This window comes from Poecilia reticulata, linkage group LG15, assembly GCF_000633615.1.
Source record: "Poecilia reticulata strain Guanapo linkage group LG15, Guppy_female_1.0+MT, whole genome shotgun sequence".
Taxonomy (NCBI): Eukaryota; Metazoa; Chordata; class Actinopteri; order Cyprinodontiformes; family Poeciliidae; genus Poecilia; species Poecilia reticulata.
The window spans coordinates 27,348,076-27,359,527 of NC_024345.1; the positions used below are offsets into that span (position 1 = coordinate 27,348,076).

At 38.6% G+C, this 11,452-nt stretch overlaps 1 long non-coding RNA gene across 1 annotated transcript; it reads left to right on the forward strand.

Annotated features, from left to right (window-relative positions):
• The first annotated feature begins 864 nt into the window (after positions 1 to 864).
• Positions 865 to 10,430, forward strand: LOC103477301 (uncharacterized). The gene is made up of 3 exons (XR_535620.2): positions 865 to 965; positions 5,230 to 5,348; positions 9,718 to 10,430. It is a non-coding gene; the product is annotated as an uncharacterized LOC103477301 (long non-coding RNA).
• Positions 10,431 to 11,452: the final 1,022 nt, after the last annotated feature.

Consider the following 11,452-nt stretch of genomic DNA (forward strand, 5'->3'; position numbering starts at 1 on the left):
TCCTTTCTTTAATTCTTCCCTCTTCTCATTGAAGTTAAATGTCTTGATTTGTAACGTGTGTGTGCGCATGTGTTGGTGTGTGTGCTGAAGATTTCCTCAGTACTCAGCAGGGGGCTGTTCCATTAAAGTTGGCGAGAGGTTTTTAGAGGGCTCCTGTTCACCCTGTGCTCGTTTGGTTCTTGATCTCTCAACGAACACTTGCGCCACATAAAACAAATGGCTCAGTTCTCTACTGCCTGCTGAGCATACGGAGACGACTAGGTGAGAGAAAATTAAAACACATACTCCCCAGGCTGTCACAGATACCAGACTTCAGAGGGAAAAGTTTTTTTTTAACTTTATGGTGTAAAATTAGAGCAATGATAAAAGGGAAATCATGGGTTATGTTCAAATGAGTGTGTGAGTTAAGGTGTAACGGCTAATAAAAAGTTTAGCGAGATGTATGTAATATATTTTTGAGAGAAAGGTTGCATTTTTTGACTTGATGCTTTACTTAAAAGTCGCTTTATAAGCTAATTTAAAGTTGTTTCAGGCCTCACATATTTTGTAAATAATTGTGGCTGTCGTAATGCTTCAAACTTGCACAATCAAACAATGAGAAAAAGTACAGCAAATACTCTTATACATTTGCATAAAAAACACCTTGTAGATCCTTGATCACGTTTGCTGACCTTTGGTTGATGTAGATCTGCAAACTATAACTTCTGTAGTTTTCTTTCAAAAGAAGAAACCGTGATAAAAGCCAGATTTGTGGAGTATATGACAAATTGTTCTTGTTGGATTCACTCCTCCCATTCCACTAGGGGGCTCTATAGTTGCTTTGTGTTGGTACGTGAATTAATGTGTAGAAGAAGAAAACGAACGGCGGACCAGTAGTGTAGTTAGTCTGCCGTTAGCTTAAACTAACAAGCCGAACCTGCCATAAAATCACATTTTACTCATGTTCATGAGTGTTGCCCAACATGGTGAGTTATATTAATGCTGTAAAACTGTAGGAGATACGTATTTATCTGTTCTAAACGTGCGCTTGGTGAATTTGCTAGCGCTAATTAGCCAATGCTAGCTGTTGTTTGCTGCACTGTGATATATGAATGCCGACGTTTATTATATTACAAAGTGTTCTAAGAGTAAACTTTGCTTTATAACCGGTTTAACCCAATTAGTGCTACATTGATTAGCACTCCCTTTGCTCAACCTCTCAGTTTATCTAAGTAATCTCAATAAAATATAGTTTGTAGTTTTCATCTGAAAAGTTTCATCAAGTCTGAATATTTGTTTCAAGAGTCTGTGCTCATTTAATCCAAACAAAATAGGGTAGTAGTATTTTTTGTTTTGCATATATTAGCTCAATTAGTGCTAACATACATGCCTCATCATCTGCTGTCAGTATACCTTCCTCCCTTCAACCAGATGGGCCTCCTTCTCTCACCTGGAGCAGCATTGTGTTGTTCCTTCTCTGTGTTCACATTATCTTCAGTTCTGAGTTTCACCTCTGGGCTGAATTTGAGTCTCTGCACAGGTGAGATGGGTCAGTTGCAACCCCAGATGCCAGAAGCACATCGTGCATGCTGATGTTTCCAACAAATCATCGTCATGCATTTGAAGGTGAAGTGACACTTGCCTCTTTGAGGTGGTGTCAGCTCACTTCTGCAGGAATAGGTTTGGACATCCCGCGTCTGTATTTACGCTAAAACTGACAGGTGTGTTTGGATGATGTCGCAGTGTCCATACTTTTCTTTTTAAACTGGCTTCATACTTAACCCGGGCTTGTCATTGCAATTGCTCGTAGCAGGTCTTGCATGTTTTGGAGCACTTTTTATGTTGGGTCTGTGTATGTGTGAGAGTGTGTGTTGACACTGCTTGCTGTCAAAGGTGATTTGAGGCCAGTTCAGTCACTGTCAGGGCTGAGGCCAAGTGGATTGTAGGGCGTCTGTGTTTATCAGCTCTGTTAGAGGCTGTCATCTAACAGGCTCAGAGCAGATCAACGGGGACTGATCATCACCTCCTCCAGCAGGTAAAGAACATTTAAGTGACGGGAAAGGACCTTCAACTGACTGGAAATAAAAAGATCCAAACTATTGGCCACTCCCACAAAACCCTCAAATTTGACAAAGATGCAGGTAAAAAGATGCTAAGCACTTCTAGATCCAAGCAGTCACTTTGCTTTGGTACAATATTCCTACGAAAACTGGCACTGGTAGGGATCATCTGTACGTATACTCCTTTTGCTAGATGGAATAACGGAATGATAACGGACCCGATTGTTAGTGTGACCACAGGTCAATAAGAAAGCAGTTTGATGAGAGTCAGCTGTTATCCAAGCTGAGGAATGTTTGCTGGAAACACAGAAGAGTCAGGTCAATTCCATTAGAGTTGAAGCAATGAGAAAAGTAAGGCTTGTTGTACTGTGTTTGGTGTACAGTGATAAAAGGTGATCCTCTCATTGGACCCCCTCCAGTGAAAGACTCCACATATATTTCCTATCATAATTTTAACAATTAAACGTAAAGTGTTGACTGTCACTCAAGCAGAAGCCAACAACAAATGATTTAGCAGTTCACAACACTCAGGCTTCAGATATGTACCCAGAAGATTAGGCTGTTCATTTCCCAGGTAAATTATGATTCAGCCTGAAATATGCACAATGGATAGTGAACAAAAAATGTAATGATGATTAGTTGAAAAAAGATTCATCCAAATTTCTCAATAGACTCGTAGGTCTAAGAATTTCTCTTTATTAACATTACAAGACATAAAAGGGCTGGATGCTCTTCATTGAAGTTAGAATGACATTACAAGTGTTTCAATTGTTTATGAAAATACCTAATTATTTTCGCACAAAATAAAACCTCATCAGAAGGGATTCTTTCCTATTTTCTTCTAAATCTGTCTAGTATTTCTTTCATTAGTGAATTTCAAAGTAGCTAGAACATACACATGAAAACAAATGTAGCCCGAATTACATGAGTCGTCTTTAAAAGCTAAATTATCAATATTAAATTCTTAAATGCATGAACAGTTAGTCTTTGAACTGATTCACAAGCGCAACAAAAGTTTTATGACAGAGGCTGATGGATCTGGGGATTTAAGCCATTCCACAAGTGAGTGCTTTGTGTTAAAGCAAACATCTGTTCATTGTTTTCTTTTAGTGAGCTCACCCACCGGACAGAATTAGCCTGGAAAAACATGCCCATCACATATTTTTTTTTCTCTGAATGTTCTGGCTTTCAGACTATCAAAAGAATAGCCTAAACACAAGGCAGCATTATCCCACTGCTTGGGTGGTGGTGTTCTAACTGGGAGTTCACCCTGAACTGTGCTGAAGTAACACCTGAGAAGGCAGCTTCACCCAACCTGACCTCATTATGCTCATCGATGTGAGGAAGATCTAAAATGCTGCAAATTGCTGATATTTTTAAGAATGTACTGTATGCATGTTTGCAAAAGAGTAAACATGAAATGCTTTGCAGTATGTTGCTGAACTTAGAAGTTAGAACTGCTTTTAGATTGTGAACGTCTTTCCTTTTTGATGTACACATAATCAGTCAATAACAGCTCAATAACTATATGATTACTCGGGCGAGTTTGTATAAGAGGTAAGTAGGCAGATGAAAATGGGGCCGGAGTGGTTCGAAATGTGGAAGGATGGATTTGATGTAGAGTTGAGGTCAAGATAATGAGTGTGGACAGGTCCAGAGGAGCAGACCGCCAAGCCGTGAGTTCCACCACTAATAGGATTAAGAGGGATGGGATTCCCCCTGGAGGACCGGACGCACTCACACCAGAGAGAGATAGAAGGAACGACATCTCTGCCTCTACTGGCAACACACCCGCAGGACTGGGTTTGAGCGTGTAGGAGTGTGTGTGCTTGTGTTTGTTGTTCTTCAAAACGGAGAATGTTTCTAAGATTTTTTTTTTTAAAAATAGATGAAGATGTCTTAGAGGTTCTGCAGTATTATTTGCTTTTCAGTTGTTACTATGAAGAGGAATGTATTTTTGTTCTCGTATAAGGAATGAATTATTAATATATGTTTGCTGATTTGGTATCGGTTACCTGCCAGCTAAAGAGAAACTAACTCTATGATCTAGTGCAGTTGTTCACTAACTTAACCTACCTACTGCCTTTCTGCACCTGCTAACTTCTGTTCAGTTTCCACATTGTCCCTGTTCCTTCACACAGCAATCTTTTGTCTTTGACCCACTTGCAATTAAAGTTGAATTAGGAATAAATGCCTAAAGTTTACTGACTCGCTCATTTACTATAATCACACTGTTATGTAGCAGCCTTTCATTTCAATGGAATCCAAAGACCTTGATTTAAGTTAATGAATCTCCATCATTGCCTTTCTGTTATTTAAACTGCGTATCTGGATTCTGGTGTTTGGGTGTTTTTGTGTGACATCTTTTCCTGGACAGGTGATATTGCCTGGACGGCGTTGCTATTCGGTTCAGTCTGGCCTACTTTCTGAGTAATTTAGGAGGCAAAGTGAGAAGGATTGTTTGCTTTTTTTCAGCAAGCTATCAATGCATCAATAGCATCTTATCCAATAGAAAGACTCAGTGATTCTTTTTAGTTTTGCACAACTGTGAGGCACAGATTAAAGATTTTTAATATTTAAAAGCTGCAAAAAGATCAGCTCACTGCCATGAATATTGGCAAGGAGTGTCTTTAAGAAATTATAAGTTTTAAGCCTGGAAAATAAATTCTGTCTGCCACTTCCTTTCATTATCTCTTCCACCACTGTCTGGCCTGTGGGTTAACATGTATTGACCTTTGGTTCAATGGCTCATGGCCACTGAATGATGGAATTGGAGCCTTTAATGCAAACTCTAAACTATATTCAAACCACTATAAAGTGTATAAACATTTACATTTGGTTGTCGAACTGATTGAAATGTCTGTATTTTGCAAGTTTTGTTATATAGAAACCTTGTAGAATTAATGTCATAATTTATTAAACAGATCAGGCAGCATACTTTAAATTGTAATAAGATTGGGATTAAGTTGTTTTACTAAAATGTAATGTTCTTTTTTCCTATTCTTGAATTAGGTATTTTCTTGCTAAATTAACTATCTGTTATAGGGAGCAATTCCATCATTGCATCCTCTATTCAGCCATCCCTCACCGTTTATAAATCTTACAGTTTTTTTTGCCTCCAACTCTTCCAAATTATAAAAACATGGGAGCAACACAATCACTTCCTTTTATTCTTGTTGTCCCCCTCCAGAAGAAAAGAAGAGGAGACACAGAAGTCTGAGTGATGGCAAGTGATGGTGACACAAAGTGCTGCCTGGAAGACTCTTCACAACTCTGCCTGCAAGATCTCGGCCAATGGGAAGCAAAGAGGTCAACATAGCATTCATCTCCCCTCTTTCCCTTCCTAAACGTGGACATCCTGTTAATGTAGACTTTAATCTTTAGTATCTTTTGCCACAATCAAGTCTCAAGCCCTAACAACTCAAACAATTATCAAATTCACAACATTTAGGTCACTTCTAATTCTCCATTGTGGAAGAAAGAATCCCAAACTTTTATTTATAGGCCTAAATTACCACATGAACATTTTACAGTGTGCCTGTTAAAACCATTGGTCCTGCTGTGTTGCTGTATTTTCTCATGCTATGATCAGCCATGATAGACTGCTGGCACTCATAAATGATTAATAATGTCATTAACTGTGCTTAAAAGTAGACCTAAGACTAAGGAGTCGCTACAAAGTGCCAAAACCCCAGTTTGCCTATTAGATTTAGCCACCTTGTTGTAGACACCACAGCAGAACCAAAGTGGTCTAGTGGATCCCATTCCAAAACGGATCAGCATTGTTTTGAGAGCAAAATGTAAACCAGCACACTCTTCAACAGGTGGTCACACATTATGCCTGATCTTTGCATATTCCTAAAGTGAACCCACCCTGAAGGAGAAGGGATACTTCCTCTGACAATGATAGGTTTCATCCAACATCCACGGCTTAGTCTAGCAACCCCATGTAGGAAACAATTTCCTGACACTTCAGTCCTAAATCTTGCTCTTTTGGTCCTAATCCATATCTCATGGCCACAAGTGAGAGTTGGAAATGTCAATGGACTCATAAATTGGGAGCTGAAGTAAAAGGCAAAACTTTTTCTTCTGATCCACATCAGTTCTTTCTGTAGGAGTCTTGTCAATGCAGTTGATTCAGTTTAACATGCTGCTTCTCAGTGCTTGATGCATCACCTACATTTTTCACTGCGGACCAAGAGAGCATGTGTTGTTTTTCAAGTGTAACCCCAATGATCGCAGACGCACACAGAGTCAAGCCAACACATCCTCTTGCATGCCCAGTTCAAATGATCCCCCACCCTCCAGTTCAGTACTTAGAAAACATATGTTGGGTGCCGCGTCTCTGCGCAATGGGGCCAGTGGGACTGAGGCCCTTGCTTGCTTGACTTGTCTGCTTATTTTATGACCAGAGCCAGTTGGACAGGACTGACGGATGATCCCCTGAAGCTTGGACTGGGCAGAAGGCAGCGAGGGGTATTAGTGGTGGGAGTTGAGATAGGTGAAGGCAGGCAGGGGGTTGCATTCAGTTGTGGGCAATTAGAGAGAAAATGTGTCTGTGTTTGTTGTGTTGTGGAGGAGACACAGGGAGACTTTTCCTAATCCATTATCACCAAGCTTTGCTCCAGGTAGTGTTATGTCGGCACACTGAACGGCGAGCGTGTCAAGATGTGACAGATTGGGTGTGTGCAGAGCGCATTTGAGCACGCGTGTGCGAGTTATCCACGGATGTGTCTGATGCGCCGTAATTGCTGCCCTTTCAGTTAACGGTGAGAGATTGCATTAACAGGCGAAATTCAGTTAAGTCTGCTTACAGTTTCTCTTCTCCAACCAAACTTTAGTTTTCCTTCAAGCGACTTTAAATAAATGGGGATCCGATAGCTCAGTGGAAAGAGAGGGAAAAAAAGCATTTAGTTGACTAAATATGTTCTAAGACATTAACAGGAACTTTATTTATGATGTAGTTGTAGTTTCAGCTCACTCCTTCATGTAATGTTAGGGTTCAAGGAAAACGTGGGTAAGTGTGATAAGCTGATCCCAGATACAACAGGCACTCCCAATTTCAAATAGACAAGAAGAAAGTTGCTTGAATGACCCAACATGCCAAAAAAAAAAAGAAAAAGTTCTCGAAAACAATTTAGGCGAAAGTCTATTAAAGTGTAAAACAAATGATATCTAGAAATGTTTGAAACATTTGAAAAAATAAAATCTACCCCAGTTTTAAACAATTTGAATGTTACATAAGACCACTGAAAAATATTTTCAATACAGAATTATGGGATGAATGAAAAGTATATATAATAGCTGTTTTACGGCTTTTATTCTCATACACTACATTTTACAAACGAGCCTCAATGGAATGCACATCCTAATACAACTGTAGTTTTACATGCAAGAGTTCTCTGCTTTCGCAAGGTTTTTTGTAGAGAAGAAAGTGCTGCTGCCAGGGTGTTTCTGTTCTTATTCATCTTTCCTTTTTGGAGTCTAACATTCTCTGTTTATCTCCTATTTTTTCATTTTACTTTTGCTTGTTTTCTGTCTCCCACTGAGCAAACTTCGACGTATCGTTCTAATGTCGTTCTCGTCATTGATCTGACTCAGCAGCTCCAGGAGCTGCATCGTGCTTAAAAAGCGTCAAGTTTGTAAATCTTGTGTTTGATCATATTTGATAGTTTGACTTCTGCGACCCATGGTATTGTTTTGAGCTGTCACACTGCCACTTGAATCATTGCTGAAAACTCAAGCGCCAGTTTTGAGATATTACTTTCACTGTGTTCTGAATATAAGCTCCAGCAGAAAGACACAAACAGAACAAAAGTTTGTCTTTTTTATCTAATAATTTACCAGTCATTGTCATGAATATGCTGTGATATACTTTCCAACCTAAGATTTGAATCTCTATGTGCCTTCTTTTCAGTAGTTATAAGATTTTATATGCTGCTCAGTCATAAACTTCTTATGATTTTGAAAATGTCTCTTTTCTAACTTTTTGGGACATGATAAGAGATTTGAATAAACTCTTAGATTCACATTCTTAGGCTAAGTCAAACTGACACTTAAAGCAGAGCTGAAATCTCAGATACATTCTACAGTTAAACATCATGCCAGCTTAAAAATGATTTTAAAAAATTAGCTAAAAGCAGAATTTAAAAATAAAATCTCATATATAACTTTTTAATGCTTCATGTTGTCCTTGATAATTTGGGTCTCATGTAATTTCCAAACCTTTGCTTAATGGTAAACTGCCTTTTCCTCCGTTTTTCCCCCTTTGAACCTGAGCCAGTGTGTGCTCTGCAGCAGGTTTAAACACATGGTTTGCTTTGCATCATTGTAATGGTGGATTTGAATCAATAAATACCCAATTTACATAACAGTTCTTATAAGAGTCTCATGTGAGTAAGTGTACTTTTGGTTGAATTTGTTATGTCATAGTTGTAGCTTTTTAAAGGAAGTAGACCGATAACATGTTATGTAATTAGGTCAGTTATTCAAAGCAATAACCATATGAGTTTCCCATAAGTAATAAAATAGTCCATTGTGGCCCATATATGTCACAAGGAAGATTTTGCCTTCATTGATTAGCATCCAGACGTATTTCTTTACGTTTTTAATTTGTAAACATACACACACCAGCGGTAGCCTTAGTTTATTGCACTCTACAGGTTTTTTTATTTTTCTGTCTGTAAACTTTACATTTTTGCAACCAGTAAGCATTAATACTTGCACATAGGACTTAAATGATGCCAAACATTTACCGTCATCTAAATTACACATGTTCACACTTTCGCCCTGCATTGACCAAACAGCCACTCTTTTCAGTTCTCGGCCTTCAGAAGGTATTTTTTTCTCTCTCTCCATGCCTCATCAGGCCCTATAGCAGAGGGCAGACAGTAGCTAATAATAGGTATTGACTGGTTCAACGTGGGATGAGCAAGGTTCAACCATTGGATCTCCAAATACGCCCGGGGGTCACTCACACAGCAAACACGTCTCTCCGGACCTGACTGAAAGAGAAGGCATTTTAAACTTTCATGACTTCTCTGAAATCGCGGCTGTTTCGCCTTTCAGGCCTTAACTCTTTGTACTCAAAGTGCTCTGCCCGATCAATATCCGAGGAGGAGAGGGAAGAGCGGAGAAGAGGCGAGGATGGAGAAGAGAGGGAAGGAGAGCGATGGGATAAAATCCAGATGTCTTTATTTCACTGGCTAAAACTGAAATGCGCAGCGCACATGTGGACCTGTGTTTTTGCAGTCACTCAAGCTGTGAGCTGTGTGTGTATGGCCACAAACACACATCAATGGTCATTTGGACGTAGCAGGCCGGATCACACACACGTACATGTACAGAGTTAAAATGGTCATATTGGGAGAATATGTTTACTCTAAAATCATGACAGGAACATTTAAAGGGTGCATTTAGTTTATAAATCAACTTCTCGGTTATTTCTACTGGTCACTTTCTTCGTGAAGTTACAGCGTTGTTGATGCTGTTTGTCAACTAAGGCTGGAAGTGGATACAGGATGTCTTAGTTTTTATCATAAAACGCAGTCCATACCTAGTGAAGATGTGAAAAACTCTGAAATATTTTTTTGCATTATCCTTAAAATCATAACTTATGTTATAGTCCTAATAAAATTGCATGTAACAATACATTTAAATTCTAATTTCTATTCTGTAGGAAAGGGATGTTCAACTGCAGGCCTGATGGCCAGTGTCCTGCAACCTCTGGACACGTCTCTGCTTCAACACACCTGAGTTTCCTAACGAGGTCTTTAGCAGGAGTCTGGATAACTTGACTGCATACTGAAGAGGCAATCCAGCCATTTCATTCAGGTCTGCTGGACCAGGGATAAATCTAAAAGCTGCAGGAAACCAGAGGTGAACATCCCTGATCTAGGAGAAAGAAAGAAAGACTTATTGAAACTTTGTTTTGATGGAATCTAACAGTATTTCATTTAAAATCTCCTTGATTCCAATCCTTGGACATTCAGACCAGCGTGAAGAAGTAAAATATAGATTCTAAAATTTATTCAGTTATATTCATTTTGGAGGAATTGGTAAGGGTGCCTGTAAGGTGATAGTGAGTATTTCTTGGTATGATTTTTCTTTTAAACTTATTAAATTTATGCAATATAAAAGTTAATTTTGCTTAACTTTTGGACAATATTCTAGTAAAATAAAAAAAATTATAATTTATTATTCCTGCACACATCTGTTTATAAGAGTGAAATGTTCACACATTGAATTGAATTATTTAATAATTATGGTAATCAATTTGATCAGTCTGAAAAACTAAACGGAAAGAATTTTTTTTTTTTTCATAACAGGGCCACTAACCTGCTTCGGTGCAAAAGTTTAAAAAGTAAAAAGTGTACATTTGTTTTTAAAAGCCCACTTTTCACTGAAACAAAAAAAAGTGAAAAGATGGGATATGATTATTTTTATCTAAAGCAGCAGGTGCACAAAAAAACAGAGAAAGAATTTGAACGAACCAGCTGAGCCGCTGTGATTGGCCCCCGGCTGTCATGGACACGATGAACAACCTCTGCGCTAACAGCGCGAGGCTCTGCTTCGATTTCTGAAGCCCCATTTCTATTTTAAAATGGTTCCCAGTTAGCTGAGTCACACGAGTCCCAGAACGGTTCCGTTGACTTTCCAGGGTGAAATAAACTGCAGGAACTTTGAAGAAAACTCCACATAGATGTGCACAATGCAGGGCATGTACATTTTGAGCATGTGTGAATATGTAATGCCTTCAGGTAAAGAGAGGTTTCCCCAAAATGTGATTGCAGCTGCTGCAGAGAGAGCGCTTAATACCCAATGCATTGGCACACGGGAGGATGTGTGTGTAAAGGGTACTGCAGCTGTGCCCTCTGCACATTTATAGAGCGAAGGAAAGTAATATTTTAACACAAAGTAAAAAACTAGACCAAGAAACTACTCAGTGGCACTCCAGCAATCAGCCACTACATTCACTACAAAAAACACCTAATACGTTTGTATTAATTGTTTTTTTGTTTTTTGTTTTGTTTATTTTGCTGTTTGCTAATTACATGTTTATGTAATTTTTTTACTTTTTGCAAAAAATCAGAGCTTAACCTCAGGCTTGTTACAAATATATCACCATTTTACTCAGTAAGATGAGTTACATTTATATTATACATTTCATCCACACTGTACAGACAACAGCCTTAAGCACAGATTGAAGAAAACGGGGCTAAAGGAGTAAAATTATTTACCACTGATTGTTATAGATAGTGAAGACTAAAGCTTTAGGAATGACATTTGTAATATTTCAAATGCGCTTATGCATGTATTCCAGGGAGCTATAAAGTGATAATTTGCTGGAGTTCATATGGGTGTGCTCTATTTTGAAAAAAATCTAGATCTAGATGGGAACAAAATTCAGTTTG